The sequence below is a fragment of the Pleurodeles waltl genome, chromosome 6, assembly GCF_031143425.1.
Source record: "Pleurodeles waltl isolate 20211129_DDA chromosome 6, aPleWal1.hap1.20221129, whole genome shotgun sequence".
NCBI classification, from domain to species: Eukaryota; Metazoa; Chordata; class Amphibia; order Caudata; family Salamandridae; genus Pleurodeles; species Pleurodeles waltl.
The window spans coordinates 1241970088-1241992833 of NC_090445.1; positions in this window are offsets into that span (position 1 = coordinate 1241970088).

Below are 22746 nucleotides of genomic sequence, written 5' to 3' on the forward strand. Positions count from 1 at the left end.
ATGTTCCTCACATTTCTGTGGCAGAAAGTTCTGGAATCTGAGAGGAGCTACAAATTTCCTTCCACCCAGCGTTCCCCCAAGTCTCCCGATAAAAATGATACCTCACTTGCGTGGGTAGGCCTAGCGCCGGCGACAGGAAACACCCCAAAGCGCAACGTGGACACATCCTAAATTTTGGAAAAAAACAGAGGTGTTTTTTGCGAAGTGCCTACCTGTAGATTTTGGCCTCTAGCTCAGCCGGCACCTAGGGAAACCTACCAAACCTGTGCATTTCTGAAAACTAGAGACCTAGGGGAATCCAAGGAGGGGTGACTTGCGGGGCTCGGACCAGGTTCTGTTACCCAGAATCCTTTGCAAACCTCAAAATTTGGCTAAAAAAACACATGTTCCTCACATTTCTGTGGCAGAAAGTTCTGGAATCTGAGAGGAGCTACAAATTTCCTTCCACCCAGCGTTCCCCCAAGTCTCCCGATAAAAATGATACCTCACTTGCGTGGGTAGGCCTAGCGCCTGGACAGGAAACACCCCAAAGCGCAACGTGGACACATCCAAAATTTTGGGAGAAAACAGTGCCTACCTGTGGATTTTGGCCTGTAGCTCACCCGGCGCCTAGGGAAACCTACAAAACCTGTGCATTTCTGAAAACTAGAGACCTAGGGGAATCCAAGGAGGGGTGACTTGCGGGGCTCGGACCAGGTTCTGTTACCCAGAATCCTTTGCAAACCTCAAAATTTGGCTAAAAAAACACATGTTCCTCACATTTCTGTGGCAGAAAGTTCTGGAATCTGATAGGAGCCACAAATTTCCTTCCACCCAGCGTTCCCCCCAGTCTCCCGATAAAAATGATACCTCACTTGTGTGGGTGGGCCAGGTGCCTGCAACAGAATAAGGCCCAAAACCTGAAGGGATAGAAGGGATAGCACAGCAAGTTTATAAGGGCATATTCTTTTATACATCTTTAGACGGACTCTGCTTTGGGGACCCACATAAGTGAGGTGTCATTTTACTTGGGAGACTGAGGGGAAAACTGGGGAGTAGGAATTTTGTGCTGGAGCGGTGATCCTACTAAGAAAAATCAGGAAAATATGCTTTTTTATGCAAATTTTGAGGTTTACAGAGGAGTCTGGGTAAGAAAATGTTGGGGGAGCCACACAAGCCACACCTCCCTAGACTCCTTGGGGTGCCTAGTTTTAAAAAGTTTCTGGGTTTTGTAGGTTTCCCTACATGACGGCCGCACCCAGGACCAAAAACATAGGTGGGCCCTCCCCCCCAAACACAGGTATTTTTGGAATATATCACTTTGATGTGTGCACATACGTCCGTGATGTGCCAAACACTAAAATTGTGAAAAGAAACACACTTAGGTTATGTGAAGAAGACCCCTCACCCACCAACCAAGTTGGTGGCATGCTTCATCATCGGGGTCCCACCCGAGGCACCTAGCGTGTCTCAAGTGTGCTGCGACGCCTGATTACAGCGGAGCAGGTTTTGTCATTTGTACCACACATACTGGTTGGATTTGGCACGAGGGTGAGTGATGGTTCAGTAGATCAAATTTTATTAACAAGAGATTTCACAAAAGTGAAATGCACTGGTAATAACTGAAAGGCCCAAAAACTGAACCAATGACTCACAGCTCGTGAGCTGTAAAGCCACGACAAGGCACCAACCGCTTTACAGTCCATTCACACACCTTTCATACATGACATGCTCTAGACCATTCACGCCGCCAGCCACGGGCCCAGCACATTACAAGACTCGCATCCACAGACAGCGCCAGTCAAGGGCCCATCACTTTCATACGCCCACATGCCTGATACAGCAATCACACCAGCTGATGAGTGTGTGGACTGGCGTTTGGCCGGCACTGCCAGCCAAGCGCCACACCACCAGCCAAGCGCCACCCCACCCACACCACCAGCCAAGCGCCACCCCACACACACCGCCAGCCCAGCGCCACCCCACACACACCGCCAGCCAAGCGCCACCCCACAAACACCGCCAGCCAAGCGCCACCCCACCCATGCCGCCAGCCAAGCGCCACCCCACCCACGCCGCCAGCCAAGCGCCACCCCACCCACGCCGCCAGCCAAGTGCCACCACACCCACGCCGCCAGCCAAGCGCCACTCTACACATGCCATCCCCTTTTTTTTGTTTTTAAACAACAAAGAAACCACTAATCATAAATTAGTACAAAACTACAAACACAAAAGCTCTAACTGAATACATGACTAATGCCAACCGTGAAACCGAACATATAAAAATATAAAACACCAGTTTACGCTCACGGAATTTCCCAATAATTCTTCTGTGTGTGGTAGCTCCTGAAACAGCCACCCACACACAGCCCAGGCTTTGAAGGACAATCAGGGCAGTACATCCGAGTCTCCTTCCTGATACCTCTTCGAGCACAGACTCTACCTCTCTTAGCAGGAAAGTTTTTTTTGGCCGTGGGAGGAATGTGCTCAGCAAAGTGACGATCTTTCAATCTAGCCACATCCTCCACCACTGCTTCTCTAGGAACTCTTGCCTGTTCCAGCACAACAAGGCTAGCTATGATAGACTCCTGAAATTTCACAAATGTCATCCTTGACTCTGGAGAACTATCCTTAAACACAACAAAAGCATTAAAAGTTGCCAAGTGGAACAAGTGAAGCGCTAATTTCTTATACCACACATAAGACTTACGAGCAGCAGTGTAAGGTTCTAACCTCTGATCTACTCTATCAACACCACCCATGTGCTTATTATAGTCTAAGATGCACACAGGTTTGCGCACTTCGGCAACCTGACCCCAAACAGCCACAGGTGAAGTACTCTCATCATGGATGGTGCTTAGCATGTATACATCCCTCTTGTCTACAAATTTCAGAGCTAGCAGCTCATCATTCCGCAAGGCACTGCACTGTCCCTTCTCAAGTTTTTTACAGACAAGCTCTTTTGGATAGCCTTTCCGATTAGAGCGGATTGTGCCACAAGCAACAGTGTCCACTCTGAACAACTCCTTGAACAACCGAACTCCAGTGTAGAAGTTATCTACATATAAATGGTGACCTTTGTTAAACAGTCGTCTACCAAGTTCCCACACAATTTTCTCACTAACTCCAAAAGTGGGAGGACAACCAGGGGCGTCAATATTGGAATCCCTACCAGTGTAGACCCGGAAATTATAAACATATCCTGTACTACTTTCTGACAGCATATACAATTTAATTCCATACCGTGCCCTCTTGCTAGGAATGTACTGCCTAAAAACCAAACGACCCTTGAACAGGACCAAAGACTCATCTACAGATATTTCTTTCCCTGGAACATAGATCTCTGAAAACCGATCTACCAAATGATCAAGGACAGGTCTAATCTTAAAAAGACGGTCAGAATCAGGATGATCTCGTGGCAAGGCTAAAGCATTATCTACAAAATGCAACATCCGAAGAAGAAGCTCATACCGGTTACGACTCATGATGGCAGGAAATATAGCAGTTGCCATCAAGGGACTAGTAGACCAATATGAAGACAGCGACGGCTTCCTTATCAGCCCCATCAAAAAAGTTAAACCCAAGAACTTTTTCAACTCTTCCAGATTTGTGGGAATCCACCGGCTAGCTCTAGAGTGTGGCCTAAGTCTGGCAGCGTTGTCCCTCAAAAACTGCTCTGCATACAAATTAGTCTGCTCAACAATCTCTTCCAAATATATATCGTCCATAAACAACTCAAAAAAGTTGACGGGCAAAAAGTTTTCCGTATTAACTCGACACCCTGGAAAACCAGTAAACGCAGGCAACTGTGGCTGCTCCATGTTTGGTGCAACCCATGCGTCAGGTCTTCCAATGGGAAGCCTTTCAGCCGCTGGCTCCTGCACCATTGGCACATCACTGTCCTCCTCTAAAACAGGCCCTTCATCAGCACTGAGAGTGGCTTCATCATCAGATGATTCATCTCTGACAGAAAATTCACTTCCAGAATCCTGCACTTCCTCCTCTGCCTCAGATGCAGAGTCAGTCTCATATTCATGGTCAGAAGATGACTCAAAAAGCACACTAACAACCTGCTGAGCGGTCATCCTACGGCTGGCCATGATCCTTCCTACAAAAATTAACTGGACAAATACACCACCAACAACCAGCACTGTGTAAGATAAGTAACAAAGTATAGGTTTATCACTAAGAATTATAAACTCAAAAACTATACTGCTCACTTGCCTGAAAAAGCTTGACTCACCAGCAACTACTCTGCACAGCCACAGCAATCACCAACGATATCCCACTAAAAAGAGAAAAAAAAAAGCAAATTAGACATAAGACAACACAATAATCATTGTGCATAACTCTAAGGACAATTTCACACACAATCCTGCATTCAGTACACCACCTACAAACATGTCATTCATGCATTGCAACAATACTCACTTGGAGTAAATTTATTTACTTACCTAAAACATGCAACTACGCAAACCGCAGGACAACTACTGCCAAAACTTCAACAAGCCACTGCAAAGTCAGCAAAAGCTTTGAACTAGAACAAAAAGGAGAAAAACTGTTATTATCATAAAAGCAAATACTTCGCCAGTTGACAAACACTCCGCCACTAACCATTTTTTCATTTTCCCTTGTGTCTAGTCTTCTCTGCTTGGGGGAAGATGGGCCTAAAAAAAAATAGGCCAATCTACCCCCAAGGGGAGGGGGCAGAAATCGCCCAGATTACATTGCACCCTTTGGGGGGGGGGCGACCCTTGCCCAAGGGGCCACACCCCCACACAAAGCACACACACACACATATAGTATCCCTGGCGCTATGGGGATTCTGCCCCCCTTGGGGACAGAAAGGCCTAAAAAATAGGCATATCTGCCCCCAAGGGGGGCAGAACTGCCCAAAAATACATGTGGGCCCCTGGGGGCGACCCTTGCCCAAGGGGCCGCCCCCCAACACAAAAAATAAAAACCAACAATAAAATCCCTGGTGTCTAGTGGCTTTCTGCCCCCCTTGGGGGCAGATCGGCCTAAAAATAGGGCCAATCTGCCCCCAAGGGGGGCAGAAACGACGATAAATACATTGCGCCCCCGGGGGGAGCGACCCTTGCCCAAGGGGCCACCCCCCAACACAAAGCACACATACAAACATATCTTTCTGGCGCTATTGGGATTCTGCCCCCCTTGGGGGCAGAAAGGCCTAAAAAAATAGGCCTCTCTGCCCCCAAGGGGGGCAGAACTGCCCAAAAATACATGTGGGCCCCTGGGGGCGACCCTTGCCCAAGGGGACACCCCCCAACACAAAAAATAAAAATCAACAATAAAATCCCTGGTGTCTAGTGGCTTTCTGCCCCCCTTGGGGGCAGATCGGCCTAAAAATAGGGCCAATCTGCCCCCAAGGGGGGCAGAAACGACAATAAATACATTGCGCCCCTGGGGGGAGCGACCCTTGCCCAAGGGGCCACCCCCCAACACAAAGCACACATACATACATACTATTTCTGGCGCTATTGGGATTCTGCCCCCCTTGGGGGCAGAACGGCCTAAAAAAAATAGGCCTCTCTGCCCCCAAGGGGGGCAGAACTGCCCAAAAATACATGAGGGCCCCTGGGGGCGACCCTTGACCAAGGGGCCGCCCCCCAACACAAAAAATACAAATCAACAATAAAATCCCTGGTGTCTAGTGGCTTTCTGCCCCCCTTGGGGGCAGATCGGCCTAAAAATAGGGCCAATCTGCCCCCAGGGGGGGCAGAAACGACGTAAAATACATTTGCCCCCAAAGGGGAGCGACCCTTGCCCAAGGGGCCGCCCCCCAACACAAAAAATACAAATCAACAATAAAATCCCTGGTGTCTAGTGGCTTTCTGCCCCCCTTGGGGGCAGATCGGCCTAAAAATAGGGCCAATCTGCCCCCAGGGGGGGCAGAAACGATGTAAAATACATGTGCCCCCAAAGGGGAGCGACCCTTGCCCAAGGGGTCGCTCCCCTACACTAATAAGCACACACACAGAGAAATCCCTGGTGTCTAGTGGGCATTCCTGCTGCCCGATCGCGATCGGGCAGCAGGAATGCTCAAAGAGACATCGAGGGAAAGGAAAACCCTTTCCTTTTCCTCGATGCCTCTCTCAGAGCACCCCCACCCCGCACGAAGGTGAAAAACTCACCTTCTCCCTTAGACGCGCTGGAAGCAAATGGCTTCCAGCGCGTCTTTCCCCCTTTCCCTGAAATCAGCGCGCGATCGCGCGCTGACGTCATGGGGGAGGGCGGGGGGGGTGGGCGTGAAAGGGGAAGGGATTCCCCTTTCAGCCCTGGCCTGGGGGTGTTGGGGGGCGGCCCTCGGGGGAAGCGCTAGCGCTTCCCCCGACTGCCAGTCCCAGGACGTAATGGTTACGTCCATGGCGCCACACGGGCGCTGCCATGGACGTAACCATTACGTCCCTGGCGGGGAAGGGGTTAACAAACGAAACGATAATAATCAGGGTTTCCTATTGTTTCGTTTGTTAAAGGTTTTACAGCTTCTGCTGCTGGCGGGAGGGAGGCGGGGGCGACGCTCCTCTACCCCAATGGAGGAGCCACACCTGCTACCTGTACAGGTTCCCAAACTTAGGAGCATATTCTCATTTGCTCGGTGAACTAAAGCACTTGATGCAAGTAGATTTGACTGGTGTCTCTGAACTCAGGGACTAAGAGATAGTTGGTAGCCCTCAGAGCACTGAAAAATGACACTTCAAATTATATAGTATTTGCTGTAAGCCGATTTTCGCTAAGCACCTGATTTAAGAGGAAGAAGATTTTAGCCTAGTCTCCAGTCTTCTATTATGGACTAAACAACCTTTCCCTAATGGCTAACCCAGACTGCTCAATCTGCATATTTTTGTAATGTCTTTTGTACGGCACTATGTTGGTCTTGAATCTTATACAGGTAGCTTAGTGGACCCTTTCTATACCTTAGTTTGAGGATTTTAATGCCTGGCATTTCTTTCTTGCCTTTCTTTTTTGTGATCGTACAAATGAGTTTTGTGTTTTGTGAGTTAATGTGCATAACAGTATTTTTGTTTAACTAATGCATACTATCAAGAGAAGGTATCTAAGGCACCCATAGCATGAGTATTATATTTAAGCACATGTGGACCGTTGGATGAGGCTCTTGGGCTGGGCTTTCTTTTTTTTTTCTTGATGCAAGGGGCAAGCAAAAGTGCCTATTACATCATTATCATAGCACGGTATTTCCGATTTTTAACAATTATGAATTCAATTTTTTTCAAGCGACGAGTAGCAAAGTGCAGAAGTGCAAAAACTCAGTACATCATAGCATAGCAACAGAGAAAACTACATACAGTACTATTTCATGAGACGCAGTCCCAGAAACTAAAATGCAATGTGCACAACATATATATCCCTGAGACAAAGTACGGAATTGCAGTGGGACTAAACCTAATGACTAAATAAAATTCCAAGTACCATATATATATTTCCAGGCAATAAGGTACAGAGATGCAATGGGTCCCTACATCTTTGCCAAACAGCAAAGAGAAATGGATATAGTACAGGTTCATGGGATACAGTCCTGAGACATAAAGTGCCATGTACTAAATATACTCACCCTTGAGGCACCAACACAGTTGAGAGACTATTATGAAGCTGCGAGCCTCCTATATATTCAAGTTCTTATGTACAATACCCTAAGATCCACCAAGACCTTAGGTCCTCCAAGTCCAATGACAGCTCAAGACTTTGCCATTTTTTTAACACAAAGGGCTATTTGGGTACCAAGATTCATCACCAAATGTTCAGATTGGAGGAGAGGTTCCCTGCTTATAATCATTAATCCATTCCAACACTGGTGACCAAATTAGCTCTCCCTGCTTCATGGCCTTCTGGCATTTATGTTCACACAAACCCTTCACCATATTGTACATGGCTAGGAACCATGGCCTCCACTCTACAAAATTCAATAGATCTTGGATTATCTAGCTGGAGGCTATGCAGAGGCAGGTGACTGCCATGGCTTGTTGCGCTGTAGGCGCGAGCACAGGCCGCGGCGGCGCAGCACTCTGGGACCGCGCCAGCCTGCGGGCGGGCCGCTGGGGAAGCCGCGGCTCGAGTCAAGGGTCGCAGCACTCGCCGCGCCCCTTTTCTCCGGCTGCGGATTCCTGGACAGACGCGGCAGGACCGGAGAACCCGAATCGGGTCACGGTCCTTGCCGCGTTTGGCGCGTTAAGTTTACAGCAGTACTTGCACTGAGCCAATAACACATGGGGATTCCCGGTACCCCCTCCTTTACACCACTTACCGGTCACACAAACAAAAGCCGGATGTCTGCACATGATTATCTTTTATACATGTTTTTCCCCTTCCCAGCATGCTGTTCACTTCCTCTCCTCCCTGCATGCATTGTTTCTCTTTTTCAGGCGCATGTTCTCTATTCTTAGTTATGACCTCTTCCCCAATCCAAGATGGTGGTATTTCTACTTCCTGTTTTCCACTTCCTGTCTAGGGGTATATAAGGGGAATTCTTATTCATTGGAAAGGCTACCCTATGAGTGAGTGTTCCTGGGAAGATGCCCCTTCAGTTCATGCCCCTCTTTTGGTCCGTCACTTTTCCCTGCTTTTCCCTCACAAACCTGGGGCCTCGGGGGAGGACCTACTGTCGCGCCGCGGCTGCGAGCACGGCCCGCCGCAGCGCAGCACTCTGGGACCGCTGGGGAAGCCGCGGCTCGAGTCAAGGGTCGCGGCACTCGCTGCGCCCCTTTTCTCCGGCTGCGGATTCCTGGACAGACGCGGCAGGACCGGAGAACCCGAACCGGGTCACGGTCCTTGCCGCGTTTGGCGCGTTAAGTTTACAGCAGTACTTGCACTGAGCCAATAACACATGGGGATTCCCGGTACCCCCTCCTTTACACCACTTACCGGTCACACAAGCAAAAGCCGGATGTCTGCACATGATTATCTTTTATACATGTTTTTCCCCTTCCCAGCATGCTGTTCACTTCCTCTCCTCCCTGCATGCATTGTTTCTCTTTTTCAGGCGCATGTTCTCTATTCTTAGTTATGACCTCTTCCCCAATCCAAGATGGTGATATTTCTACTTCCTGTTTTCCACTTCCTGTCTAGGGGTATATAAGGGGAATTCAGCTTCTTTCTCATTGCGTTGCAACACTCCTGTGGTGGTAGTCACGCTCCGGCTGGTTTCCTCTTGTGGAGCCAGTTGTTCTTGATCTGTCTTCTGTCTCCAGAATTCCTGAATTCCAGAATCTTCAGTCCTAACGTCCCTGTGTCCTCCTTCTGTTTCAGGGAGTTCCTGTTGGAGGTTTTTTACCCTTTCGGGGGTTTTCCTCTGGGACTCCTTCTGGAGGGCACGGACTGTAGTGGCTTACTATTGTCAAACAGCACAGTGGCTACCGGAAGGGGTCCCCCCTACCTCGGCCAAAGCAGGACCTGCAGGAACCGGGGTCGCTCACCACCTCTCTCCAACCTCGACGGTAAGCCCAGGGTGAATCGTGACATGGCTACGAAGACTAGGCCTGGGTGGAGCGCACTGAATTTCACTTTGAGGAATTCCGCGAAGTTAGCGTAAAAATCTGTGAGATCCGCAGAGTTCTGCATGCGGGTGGAGTACAGCAAACCCCCTTGCAGTTCAATTCAGGACAACAACAAGAAAGGGTAACCTGCACTGCACTTGTCCATTAAACTGGAAAATGTCACCATTTATTTGGCGATACCTGGATTTTCAAGAACTTCCCTGTGGATGTTGAAGCTTGGACTCAAGCTAGTCTCGGACTGCTATCTGTCCTGCAGCCTCTCACAGCCTGGCAAAAAGTTAAGTTTAGCTTGGCTGCTTATTGACTGTTGCATGGTTCTCTTCATGTGCACTCCACACCCACAGTCGGCCAATCAGAGCACAGCTCACACTCCTACCAAGCAATCAGGCTGCGGTTCGCCTGCAATCTCCAGATCCTGGGAGTGTGATCGGGTTTATAGGGTTTATTTTGAACATTAAAAATTGACTACAGTGCCCACTACCTTTGCCAAACTTATCAGAGAGTTTTAATGTTTCACCAGGGCCCATGTTCTTTACATAGGGCGTGTGAGCGTCTCCTCCAGCAGAGAAGCTGATAACAAGACGCGTGTGTTGGGGTGTGGCCTGTGGGACCAGAATATCTAGCCTCTGTACAGCAGGCTGGCAAGCCATGGTCGGAGTGTGGGCACAGGACCGGGGGGGTGGTAGGCAGGCATCAGGGTGAGGCCTTGCAACATGTCCACAAAGGGAGGGCTGCCTGCCAGAGATTAGAGAAGTTGGCACGTCTAAGTTCTCAGAGCCCACAAGGTAAAAGGAAGGGAGCAAGACAGGTCCCATACACTTTGTTAGTACTCTATGTGACTCCAATCCCTCAACAAACTGCAGTCACAATACCTAACGTATCCTGCTATCAAGCAAAGATATTCAAGGTGCCACACCCTCTCTTTTCACATTACCTATGAGCAGTCACTCAACATCACATCCTGCTCTGAGAGAAAAGGCAAGACCTATGGGGTATTATTTTTTTATATTTCGAAAAGCATGACACTTTCAAATTTGAATTGCATGTTATTTAATGCAAACTTCATAAATTCGAGTCCCACTCGCAACTAAAGCACAGTCAATGAGAGCAATGCAGGTTTGTATTAAAAAAACACAGCTGCAGCACCAAACTTTGTAACTTCCCAGCTGCTCACCCATGACAAGGAAACTCTACTGATGGCAGTGCAGCTCCTTCTCCGCACTTGACCAACACTCTCCCCAGGGCGATCAGCAGAGCATAATCTATCTTTTTGTTTGATTTTATTTTGCCTTTATAATCACACTTAGGTCCCACCATGAGGAGGAGCTTAATGCTTTGTAAGACTTGCTGCAGCAACAGTAAACTACAGGGCAATTTTCTTCGAATCCCACTCAAGAGGTTTCAGATGAAACCTCTTTTAGTCACGCAGGGTGTTTCCCTTGGCCCTGTAACCCCAGGTCTCTAACCACTTCCCTCAGGTGTCACTCTTCTGGCAGAGGGACCGGGGCAGGAAGTGAAAGTGTGAAACCCAACTCCTTGCAGCAGGCAGGCACTGAGTCCAGAAGACTCCACACTGGTGTGAATAAATGTGTTGTGGGCCAGGCCTGCTGATTGTTTAATACTACCGCTGCTGGAGCAGAGCAGCAGAATTCATTAGTAATTCCGAGTTATTCTGAATTCTGCCAGTTCTGCCAGTAGAATTAAATATTCGGCCCGCCCCTAACAAGAACCAGATATTTGGCTAACCCAACAGCTTTACCGAAGACCAACAGCGTTACTCGAGGAATGATGCTAACTGGTTTCCTGAGGATCGTTCGAATAAAATCTTTGATTTTTTAAATGTAATTATTTAGTTTCGGCAAGCAGAAAACATATGCATTATTTCCGTCTGGTCAGCTCCACACTTGTGCAGCTAGAATCAAATCTTCTGCCCCATCTAAATAATTTAGCTGGAGCGTATTATAAATCAAAGTTTAACAATGCTGACTTTTCAAATCCGGGGTTTAATAGAGTTTCTCTCCCAATATCCAGAGAGCACTCGAGTTATGTCCCCTTCTCCCCAACCTTTCTTCCCAACTAGTATTCTGGGCCTTCAAATCATCTGGAAAGACTTGCGTTAATAAACCATAAAGTTGGCTGATCCTGGTACCTTGCTCGAAAGCCTCAGCAATGGGAGATTTTATGAGTGAGATTTGTTTCTTATCCAGTTTCATAATAAAATCCCTCACCTACAAATATTGGAAGACTTTATCTCTACTCAGAACAAATTTATCCTGCCGCTCACTAAATGAGCACAAATGATCTCCTTCAAACAAATCTCCCGTTTGTGAGATACCATGCTCCACGAATCTTTTACTGAGATTATCATGGAACATAGATGGCAGATTGGGAGATCCCCATGAAGGCATATATCGATTAAACCTAAAAAAGTTTGTTTTCCTTCTTAACGTTAGCCATACTTTTAAGAGTCCCCTCCATGTTCTTAAACCTGGTCCTTTTGCAATAGCTCCTTTCTACATTCCTCAGGGAACATCCCTTGGCTTCAGGCCCTAACATAAGCTCATATGTGGTTGGTTTCTCTGAATTCTTTCCATTATGTGTGCAGCCCGTAATTAAAACCCCCATATGCTTCATCATGCAGGACCAATGATACAGAGTAAAGCTAGGTGTCGCCCAGCCTCCTCTGCTCCTAGGGAGAATCATATATCTGGCAGCCCTTTGTGGATTTCTAAACTGCCAAATAAAACTAGAACATAAACCATCCAGCTTAGCGGGCCAGTGTTTATTCAGTTAAAGGCATAGCACTAAACATATACAAGACGTTCGGGAGGATAAGCATCTTCAAGACATTACACCAATTCTCTCTAGGTCCTGCCTGATCTTTTCCATCAAAGGAGCCAAGTTAAGGTATTTTAGCTTGTCAGGGGTAGGTGTTATCCTCACTCCTAGATAGACGGCATCTTTGACACCCCTCTGCTCTTCCCATCTTGTCCCTGCTGTGCAGATTATTTGAAGCTTGCCTTCATTAAGGTGGTACCCTGCGATTGACTCAAATGTTTTGGACTCACTCTATTGCACATAGATATTTTCTGGTGTCCTGTGTCACTACCGCTATATCATCAGTGTAGGCCAAGACTTTATAGTCCATTTGCCTACCTGACACTGGCTGTATACCCTGGTCATCATCCAATTGAGCGATAAATGGGTCTTTATACAACACAAATAATAGAGGTGAGCACAGGAAAACCTGACTTGTGCCCCTAATGATGGGAATCTTATCTGAGCTTTATCTCATCACCTGGAGCCTCGCATTAGGAGTCTGGCATAGAGCCCTAATGGCTTTAAAAAAAACAGGGCCAAGCCCCTTCCGTTTACATACCTCCCAAATATAACCCCAAGAAACTCTAGTGAATGCTGTTTCCAAGTCCAATAAAATTAGTCCCAGAGGTGTCTTATTTACTCCGGCAATGTTGAAAGAGGTGATGACCTTAAGGACAAGATCAGTTGTTCCCCTGCATGGTTTGATTGAACCCTCTATTACACAATTGAATACTAAGGGATCGTGGTCAGATAATACCCTGGGGAAATCCTCAATTAATTTCTGCTTGTCCAACCACAGCCACTGATACCAAAAAGTACTCCAACCTCACTAGTTTACTGTGGGGGAAGGGAAAAAAAACATATCCAGTGTCCTGGTCCTTCAATTTTCTCCACACATCAATCAGCCCATGATCTCTGACTAACTGCTGAGCTGCTCTAAATACAGTGGACTTCCTTCCAGCATACCCACTACACCCCCCCGGTTATCCCATCGACAGGCATGTAAGTATTAAAATCCTCACATAAAATGAGGGGAGTTGGTCAGGATGATAACTCTAAGTTAAGATACTCAACACTGGCAAGTTCATCAAGATTGGAGCCATACACAGAACACAGGGTAAGCTTTCCCTCTCCTACCCGTAATTCCAAAATGACCCACCTCCTTGACTAACCCACCAGACTTCTGAGCATCTTACAGGTTGTTTTGCCCTCAAGGATGGTTACTTCCCTAGGAAGCACCCCCTAAGTAGTGCTACAGAGAAGTTAGTACCCCAAGGCGAAACCCCCCCACCAACTAGGTGGGACAATTGGACCTTCCATGGCCTGTGGAAAGATGTGCCTCTCACAGCCCCCAGGTGCACTCCAAAAGGCAAAGACCCCAGCAGTACAAAACCCTAAGAATGGGCATCCACGGAATTACTACCTAATGGCTAGACAATGAACAAAACACTGCAACATCCCTCTCGCGTTTGTTAGACTGTCACTGATTGTCACTCATATGCCCTCCAAGTAAATATTGCTCCAGAGCTTGTACTAAGAGCAACCCCCACCCTTATGGACCTATTCAGGCCCACCAAACCTGAATTCACCCAAGCCTCTCCAGAAAGTCTTTTGCCTTGATCTCAGAGGAGAAAAAGTTAGTTTTACCCCGCCAGACAACCTTTAGCTTAGCGGGATTCATCAAGAATACCTGTGCCCCTCTAAACTGAAATGGCTGGATCAGCTGCCTCAGGTGCCTTGGTCTCTCTACTGTTATAGGACAAAAATATGGCTTAACAAAAATGTGTGAACATCCGCTAATGGCTGTGCATCAGGGTGAAATTTTTCAAAGATGGCCTGCCGAAGGAGAAAGTTATAAAAAAATACCAAAATGGTCCTTAGTTCGCCACCTTCTAGAATGTGGCACCAATGCTGCCTAAAAAGGAACCAATGAGCTCTCTGGACCTCCATGTCCCATTTCCAGTCCGTCAGCTCTGGAAAGTCTTTTCTCAATTAGCCAATGACAAACTTGCACGTGTCATCCTTCTGCAGCCCTTCTGTGACCACAGAACCCTCAAGTTATTCCGCCCTTAATCTGTTCTCAAATTCCTCAAGCTTCCACTGGGTATCCATCAAGCGTGTTTTTCATGCTTTGTCACAACCTTCTGAATTGCAAGCAAACCCCCCTCTAAGGTCATTACTCTATTTCCTTTTCAAACTATTTCTCAGAGAACTCGGTGCAAACTTTAGCAACTTTTCACATGATGCTTGCAATTTTTTATTGGAAGCCTGGGCTCTTCCGATGTCTGCCCTGGTCTCCTCTCGGTGAGCCATGAATCCCTGATAAGTTCCAATGTAACTGAAGCAGCTGGGGTTGTACCCCCTCCTACCTGGGCAGATGATAAGCTCGCTTCCCATCTTGGCATTGCTGAGTAGTCCCATTTTAAAACACCCTTATATCTATGCCCTAAATCCACCAGGTTAACCTTTTTCACAGTTTGCTAGGGTACTTTCTACGACAGTTATCTGAGAGATCATCCCCTCCCTCACTCATGTTGTTGGAGCGTCTTGCATGACTGACGCTACCACCCCTTCCAGTCACCTCGTCTGTGTCATCACCCGGCCATTCAGATTAATCTGATAGTGAGAAGAAGTGTTCAACTAAATCAGTCTGTCCCCTGGCCTTGACTGGAGTGTTTCTTCTTTCATTCAGAAGGCTTTCTTACACTGACTGCCTGGAGGTACTCTCCCTGACCCTAGGCCTGGGGGTTTGACCCATGTGGGATCCTTCATGTGTGTCTACATTCAAGCCTCGAGCACTTTACAAACTGCCAATCACGTGACACTTTGGAGGGGGTTGTTTTCCCAGGGTACTCACTGTTGTAGTAGTTGCAGTTGTAGTAACAGCCACACTTGCTGTCTCACTATCTAGTTCCCCTTTCACACCTGAAGCTGCTTGATTACCAATGCCCAGGCTCTGACCCAGTAAAACTGGTGATGCTTCCAATTTCTGGGAGGTCAGTTAGGGCCCTTTGTCTGCTGTAGCTGGCCCAGCACCATGGTCCGCTTTCCGGAAAAAAATCTTCTGCTGATGCCACCTTTATGGGGTCTGGACCCCGGGGGCCTGCTTTTTCTGGAGCCATGCCTCCATTGACTCCCTGCTTAATGGAGGATTTTTTTTACTCGGCCCGCTGTGCTTCCACTGGTGTGGCTTGGCCGGGATTTCGAGGCCTCAGCTGCTTTGGGTCCTATCCAGGGTACTGGGATGCAGTTATTCTTCTAGCACTGTCTGCTGGGCACATTTATCCAGGAATGTCTCAAAATTAACCTGTCGAGCCAGACCAGAGTTATGATATCACCCATGGTGAGCCCCGCTCTCAGCACAAAAGCCTGCAGCAGCTGGATGCTGTGCGGCTAGCAAACATGCTGGATAGAGGGAGGGGCTGCATACTTTTATCTCCCGTCCATAAACCATCTCTGTGAATCAGAAGAAAGGGGGAGGGCTCGATTGACTGTCTCACAAGGCCACCATTCTGGCCCTCTCAGCTACCTAACCTGTGCTGGGCTTTCAATGTTTGTGAATAATGTGAATAATGTAAGATGGGCTCCTGCAAGGGCCACATTCATACATTAATCTCTGCTCTGTACTGTATTGTATTTTACTTATCTATGCACTTTATGATTTGGTCTTTGCAACATATAGTTGGGGCTTGCAATGTAATTATTGCCTTTTGCCAAGTTTTACTATAGTATGTAAAATGTAGAAATATATATATGTATATTCCGGCTCTCAGTGTAAGCCTTAACTACAGTATAGGTGCACAGTTCATCCAATTATAAAAATGACCACATGGTAAAGCAGACCACCCTTACATCCTGTGGCCTTAAAGTAACAAGGTCTTTTTAAAGACTATTTAAAAACACATTCAATCCTTAAGTGTGTGTATATATATATATATATATTTTATATATATATATATATATAAAATGTTTTACCCTTTTGGCTTCACCACTAGGTGGTTACAGGTAGGACCTAGTTTCTATAGAAAAAAGCACTTTTTGTTTTGCTAATAATTTTGGCTCTGTTTTACATATCTTCACAAAATGTTCTTAAAAAATATGACGCTCACTACAGCTGCAGTCTGGAAAGTTTGGGGGTGATCCGTCAAGCGGAGGCCGAGAAAAAGGAGGGTATCAAAACACTTTTTCCCCATGCATTTTTAAGTCGTGATTTTGAACAGGAGTATCAGCGGAATCACTTGTGGATTTACACTAAATTTGGCAGAAAGGTAGCTCTTGGTCTAGAAAGCGGCCTTTTTATTATTTGATGTAAATCCGTTCTGTAGTTTTTGAGAAATTAAACAAAAAACGAATTATTATATATAGGGTTGCGAAGGTTCCTGAACCCTCCTGATCTCGTGCTGAGATCTGATTGGCTGCCAACACATCAACAAGGAAGTGTTGGCAGCCATCATGGAACTTGGCTGAAGCCAAGTCCCAGAAAAAAGATTAAAAAACAAAAGGGGCCAGGGTAGGTACACCCTGACCCCTTAGCTCTGGTGCTGGGATACCAGAGGGACACCCACACCGAGCAAAAAAGCATTAAAAAAAAAAAAATGCTGAGAGTTGCAGCTGATCCACTGATCTGGTGACATTTTAAAAAAAAACAAGCGCTTTATCCCGTGTTTATTTTGTAAACAGTGCCCGGTTGGCCGAGGTCCCGGGGCCATGTCAAAAATAAGGAGGGGGCGAACGGGGCCCCCCTCCTAGGGCTTACTGAAGCCTCAGGGACCGCCGCCTCCTGGGGCTCATATTACATTGAATGATGGGGGCAGCACAGCCCCCTAGCTCCCCGGGGACTATCCCCCTAGGAAAATGCTTTCATTGATACACTGCTAATTAGCCCACAAATTATGGCACTCATGACATCTTTGATAACATCATTCTTAATATCAATGTAATATTTACAGTAACAAGGGCATGAGTTATAGTTACTTGAGATAACTTTGGGTTTTTTGAGTGAATATATATATATAAATAAATATATATATTTATATATATATATATGTATATATATATATATATATATATATATATATATATATATATATATATATATATATATATATATATATTTATATATACATATATATTTTTTTTGTGTGTATTCAGATGCATTTTATACTGTACTGTTTCTAAGGTACTTTGTTGGTTTTTGCAACTGAATAAAGTATTGATTGATTGAAATGTTTACAGGTCTTATTCTAGGGCTCAGGTTTGTGTGGATATAAAAAAAGTTATTGGCCTCCAGGCTGAGGAGAATAGATTTTGTAGGCCGCATGCCTGGCCTCCCCTTAGCTGTTCTACCTATGCTCTTCATCAGGAGCTTGGTTTTCAATATTTAAAAGAGCGGATCAGTGTGACTTGTTTGTTGTTGTAATGCTCAGTCTCGACAGCCCCCCATGCTATAAAGACAATATTGAATGATTGTTTATCATATGACTTGGGCCATCAGATTTCATCGGATATATTAAGATGCCATGCACAATCCTAGGTAGATCCATCTTCTTTTCTAAGCCACGTGAGTTAACTAAACCAGATATGTTCTGGGTCTGAAAGTCTTTTATGGATTTTAGGCATCGGAATGGAAGGTGGAGGTAGAGCTAATCAAGGGCCAGATGTAGCAAAGTCCCAAATTGAGACTTGCAGTTTGCGAGTCCCTGCGACTCGCAAATTGCAAGTCGCAATTTGGGATGCAGAAAGGTGTCTCAGAAACCTTCTGCGAGTCGCTATTAGGTCGCAAAGACCCACCTCATTAATATTAATGAGGTGGGTCGCAATTTGCGACCCCATAGCGATTCAGGGAACTCACGGACATGGAGGCCTGCTGGGAACAGCAGACCTCCATGTCCGTGACTGCTTTTTAAATAAAGCAGTTTTTTTCCTTAAAGGAAAACGAGCTGCACTTTGAAAAATAAACCGAAACCTTTTGTTTCAGTATTTTTCAGGGCAGGTAGTGGTCCATTGGACCACTGCTTGCTCTGAAAAATTATTTTTTAGGCCAGACACAAAGGGGAAGGTTTCCCGTTTGCGACTGGGTTACCATCCACTTCAAGTGGATGGTAACTGCGAGTCCATTTGCGACCGCTTTCGCGGTCGCAAATGGAATTGCATACCAGTGCGACTCGCAAATAGTAAGGGAACACCCCTTCCTATTTGCGACTCGGAAATGCATTTTGCGAGTCGGTTCCGACTCGCAAAATGCATTTCTACATACCAGATGGGCTTTAGCAACTCGCAAATGGCGTTTTTCGCCGTTTGCGAGTCGCTAAAGCTTTCCTACATCTGGCCCCAAATCTCTAGAGAATATGTCATGATCTAGACCACAGGAGGCCTGGGGCCCTATCTTGATCTAGTGCTGAATAAATGTAACAGGACACTCCTGACTAGATTTAGAACGAGGACTCATCTATGCTTCCCCTTGGGACGATACAATCCCGCCACCATCCCTACCTGCCTAAGTGATGAAACCTCCCCACAGAGCTTACTTTATTTTATATTTTTCTATAATTTGTATTGCTTATTTATCATGACATTTTTAATACCTGTGCTTAGGGGCTTGGGACTCGCAAGATTCAGACCTGAATTTGTATTTTATAAATGCTTAACTCCCTGGAGGTTTATTTTGGCTTTTATTCTTTTGTCCAATTGTCAAATGTCCCCAGAGCCACAGGAAATCACTGTTCTTTTTAATCTGGGTGAGAGGTGTCGGTAATTTTAGTATGTATTTATTAGCTGTGCCTAATTTGCTAAGATGGATTTGTTTTTTACTGTGTTTTTGAAGCAATTATATGTGTTTTTAATATTATTTTTAATAATCAAATAAAGCTATTGATTGATTGACTGACATTACTGATTGACAAGGGGAAAACTACTCCACATGTCTAAACAATAGGGCCTTGGTATGCTAAACCCCCCAGGCTCCAGTGCAGTAACATGGAATTCAGACTATCAAATGTGACTCCTAACTGATTTCCAACAATTTAGGGTATAAAGGAACACAGAGAGTAGATCACCATCTTGCTAATGATCCTACATTATTTAGATGTTTATTTCAGTGGAATAACTGGTTTTGGCCACTACGTTCTGCTGAATTGGACAGCCAGAGCCAGGGGTAGCACACACAGGGATGAAGTCAAGCTAACATTCCTTCATAGTGCCTTTGTATGTTCCAAATTTGATAACATGTGAGCACTAACACTTAAGATTATGGTTCTAACAGCTCCTCTTGGACTCAAAGATAGGGGATGCAGGCTCCAACAAAATCTGAGTGTAAGGTACTCAGTAGAACAATTCAAAGCTGGTATATGGGTGTAGATAGCAGTGCAGCTTCACCAGCAGCCACAATAATCTGTGACTTTAGCAGATCAGTGAACTGCTAGTAAAGCAGAGGATGGCCTTGGTCCGAGGTTTGCTCAAGGTCAGTTAGAGTTCAAATTTTCACAGCTCCTAGGCAGGCTTTGTGATTGAGTATTCCTCCATGCAAGTCTTGTGTTTGCCTCCAAAGTCAAAGCATCCATTTCCTTGGCAGATAGGTCAGCTAATCATCTCCCAGGCAAAACACAGCAGCCTTGCCTTCTCCACTGTCTTGAGGATTAGTGCCAACTTTGAGAAAAATAGGAACTTTAGGAACTGGCACTGTCTCATTGCAGTTTGTGCAGCAAAGATACTTTTTGAAAGGCAAGTTGATATAAGATACTGCCATTATATGGTCAATATGTAAGGAATGCCTGAGCCAATGGTGCTGTGGGTCAAATAACATAGGTAACCACCTTTGCTGTCTGAGCTTTATGTGGATTGCAGTTAAGAAACTAGACATGGGTGACAACTCTTTAAGGTTTTTGAGACATGTCTCCTGTGGCAGCTCCAAGGATGTTTGCATATGAAAAGGTGATGGGTAGAATACTTGCAAAGTCTCAGCCACTAGCAGTCATACAGGGCTGTTTTGGCGTCCATTATGTTGCTCGCTACTTCTCTTCCTACGGGGAGCAAATCAGTCTTGGTCGTCGTCCAAATGCATGTTTACAGTTTGTGTAGAACTATTCTTATCAGAGAAGGACCAGGTACTCATTTGTTTATAATTTCTCCCTGTTCCGAGTGTTACAATGGGTATAAAAAAGATTAACTGAAATGCAGGCTGGGCAAGTGGCTGAGATTTTTGTAAAGATTGAACTCATCACCTTTAATTATCACATACTGAGGAACTAAGTGCACAAGGTATACCAAGATGTGACCCTTTCCTAGCAGTGCCATAGAATACTTGCAAAAGTCTCAGCCACTGGTAGTCACTCAGGGCTGCTCACCGTCTATCATTTCTTTGTTCATTACATCACTTCAGATTGGGAGCAAATCAGTCTTGGTCAACTGCATCAGAGTAAGGCTGGAATTAGTTTGCTTGCAATTTCTCCCTATCCCGAGTATTACAATAGATATAAAAAACAGTGCATCAGGTATACCAAAATGTGAGCACTATCCTAGTGGTGCCATAGGGTCAAGCTGCACCTTACTCATGGACCCTAATAGGGATGAAACCAGTCTGGGGCAGCTAGTGGTTGTCTTCAGACAGGTTAGGGTCAGGCATTTCAGGTTGGACAGTTCCAACTGGGACATGACCAAGATTGATCTGTTTGGGGTTGCCCTCTCTCTAGAGTGGCACAACGTGAAACTGGACTGGAATGAGACCCCAACAAATTGCAAGTAACCGAGACCCTTTGCAAGCATTCCGGTCTTCACCATTTTTATTGTAACAAATCCAGAATGACCGTACTCCCAGTGCAGGGACCTCAATCTTCAGTACGTGCCATGTGTCCTCACATGACATTGAACATATTCTGCATGAACACCACACTTAGGTCCCCATTCCAGCTTTGGAGGAATTCTCAAATCAGACGGAAACAGATTCTGCCCAAAGCTGGAAGTACAACTGCAACAGGAATACTGCATGTCACAGTTTCTCCACAGGACATGACAGAGGGTAAAAGATGGTTAAGTCTTAGGGTGAGAATCTGTCCATAAATGGGGAAATACATTTGAATTGCGTGTGCCCTTCCAAGCTCCTGCGGTAAATCTGCAAATCTGAGGGAACGTTCAGCAAGTAGAGTGTCACTGTTTCCCATTTTCTAAAATCCCTGACTCTCGAGTATCAGTAATTTCAGGAGTGGGGATACTGCATCTGTATTTCTAACCAACTTATAACTTATAACAGAGCCATTGTTACAGGCGCAGAGCACATGCAAATGCACAAGAGAAGGATCCCAGTAATCGCAAAGTAAATCGATTCACAAGTGTATCATTTAATACGTCCCTGAGATGTACAGGTAATCATTTCCAATCAAATGTCAATATCCCTAAAGTCTTAATAGCCACCCTCCACTATACGTGTGGATACACCTTTTATCCACAACTAGTTCAGCAGAACATTGTGTTCAACTGGTGGAGCAAACAATAAATACTGACCCTTTCTAGTGAACATAAGGATTCAAAATCTTTAAAGGAAAACCACTGGGATGTCGTGTCCAGAAAAGAAAATAATAAATGTAAGGATTACACCTGGTTTCACAGAGTTACGTCTTTCGTATCCACAGCAGTCCTATCAAAGATCAGAAGTAACAGGTGCATTTAAAAATTGTCATATGACATCCCTATCTTGAACTCCACAAGTAGAACATTTGCTGGGAAACGGACTCCATCTATATCTGAGGGTTTCACCCTCATAAGTCATAAGCCACTTGTGGTTTGGTGGTTGATCTGGATTTTATGGAGGGGGAACTCATGAGTGTAGGAAGCTGGCTTGGTATGTAGTGGGTACAAAAGGTATTACACCTTATACCAGGTCCAGTTATCCCTTGTTAGTGAAATGTACTCAGAGTCTAGAAGCCAGGATATCTAGAGGTAGCTGTAGGCAGAGCAGCCAAGGCTGAAATGGGAGACATGCAAAGTTATTGCAATACTACTGTACTCACACACATGAGAGACAATGCTCAGTGTTACCAAAAATAAAGGTACTTTATTTTAGTGACACAATGCCAAAAATATTTTGGAGACGATGGGCCAGATGTTTTCCCCATTCTGTCCTTATGGGAAAATCTGTTCGTACATATGGCCCTATACTCCCTTAGAAGGTAAGTAAATTACACAATATATATACTAGTAACCAAAAACAGGTACTTAAATAGTCAGAAAATAGTGAAACAGTGAAAATCACAATAGGTTGCAATGGGCCTAGGGGGAACACAAACCATATACTAAAATAGTGGAATGTGAATGGCGGTTTCCCACCTAGGCAAGTGTGGTGTGTAGAGGGGCGCTGGGAGTGTAAGAAAACACCAAAGGTACGTAAAATACCCCACCCCAGAGCCCAGGAAAGCAGGAGTAA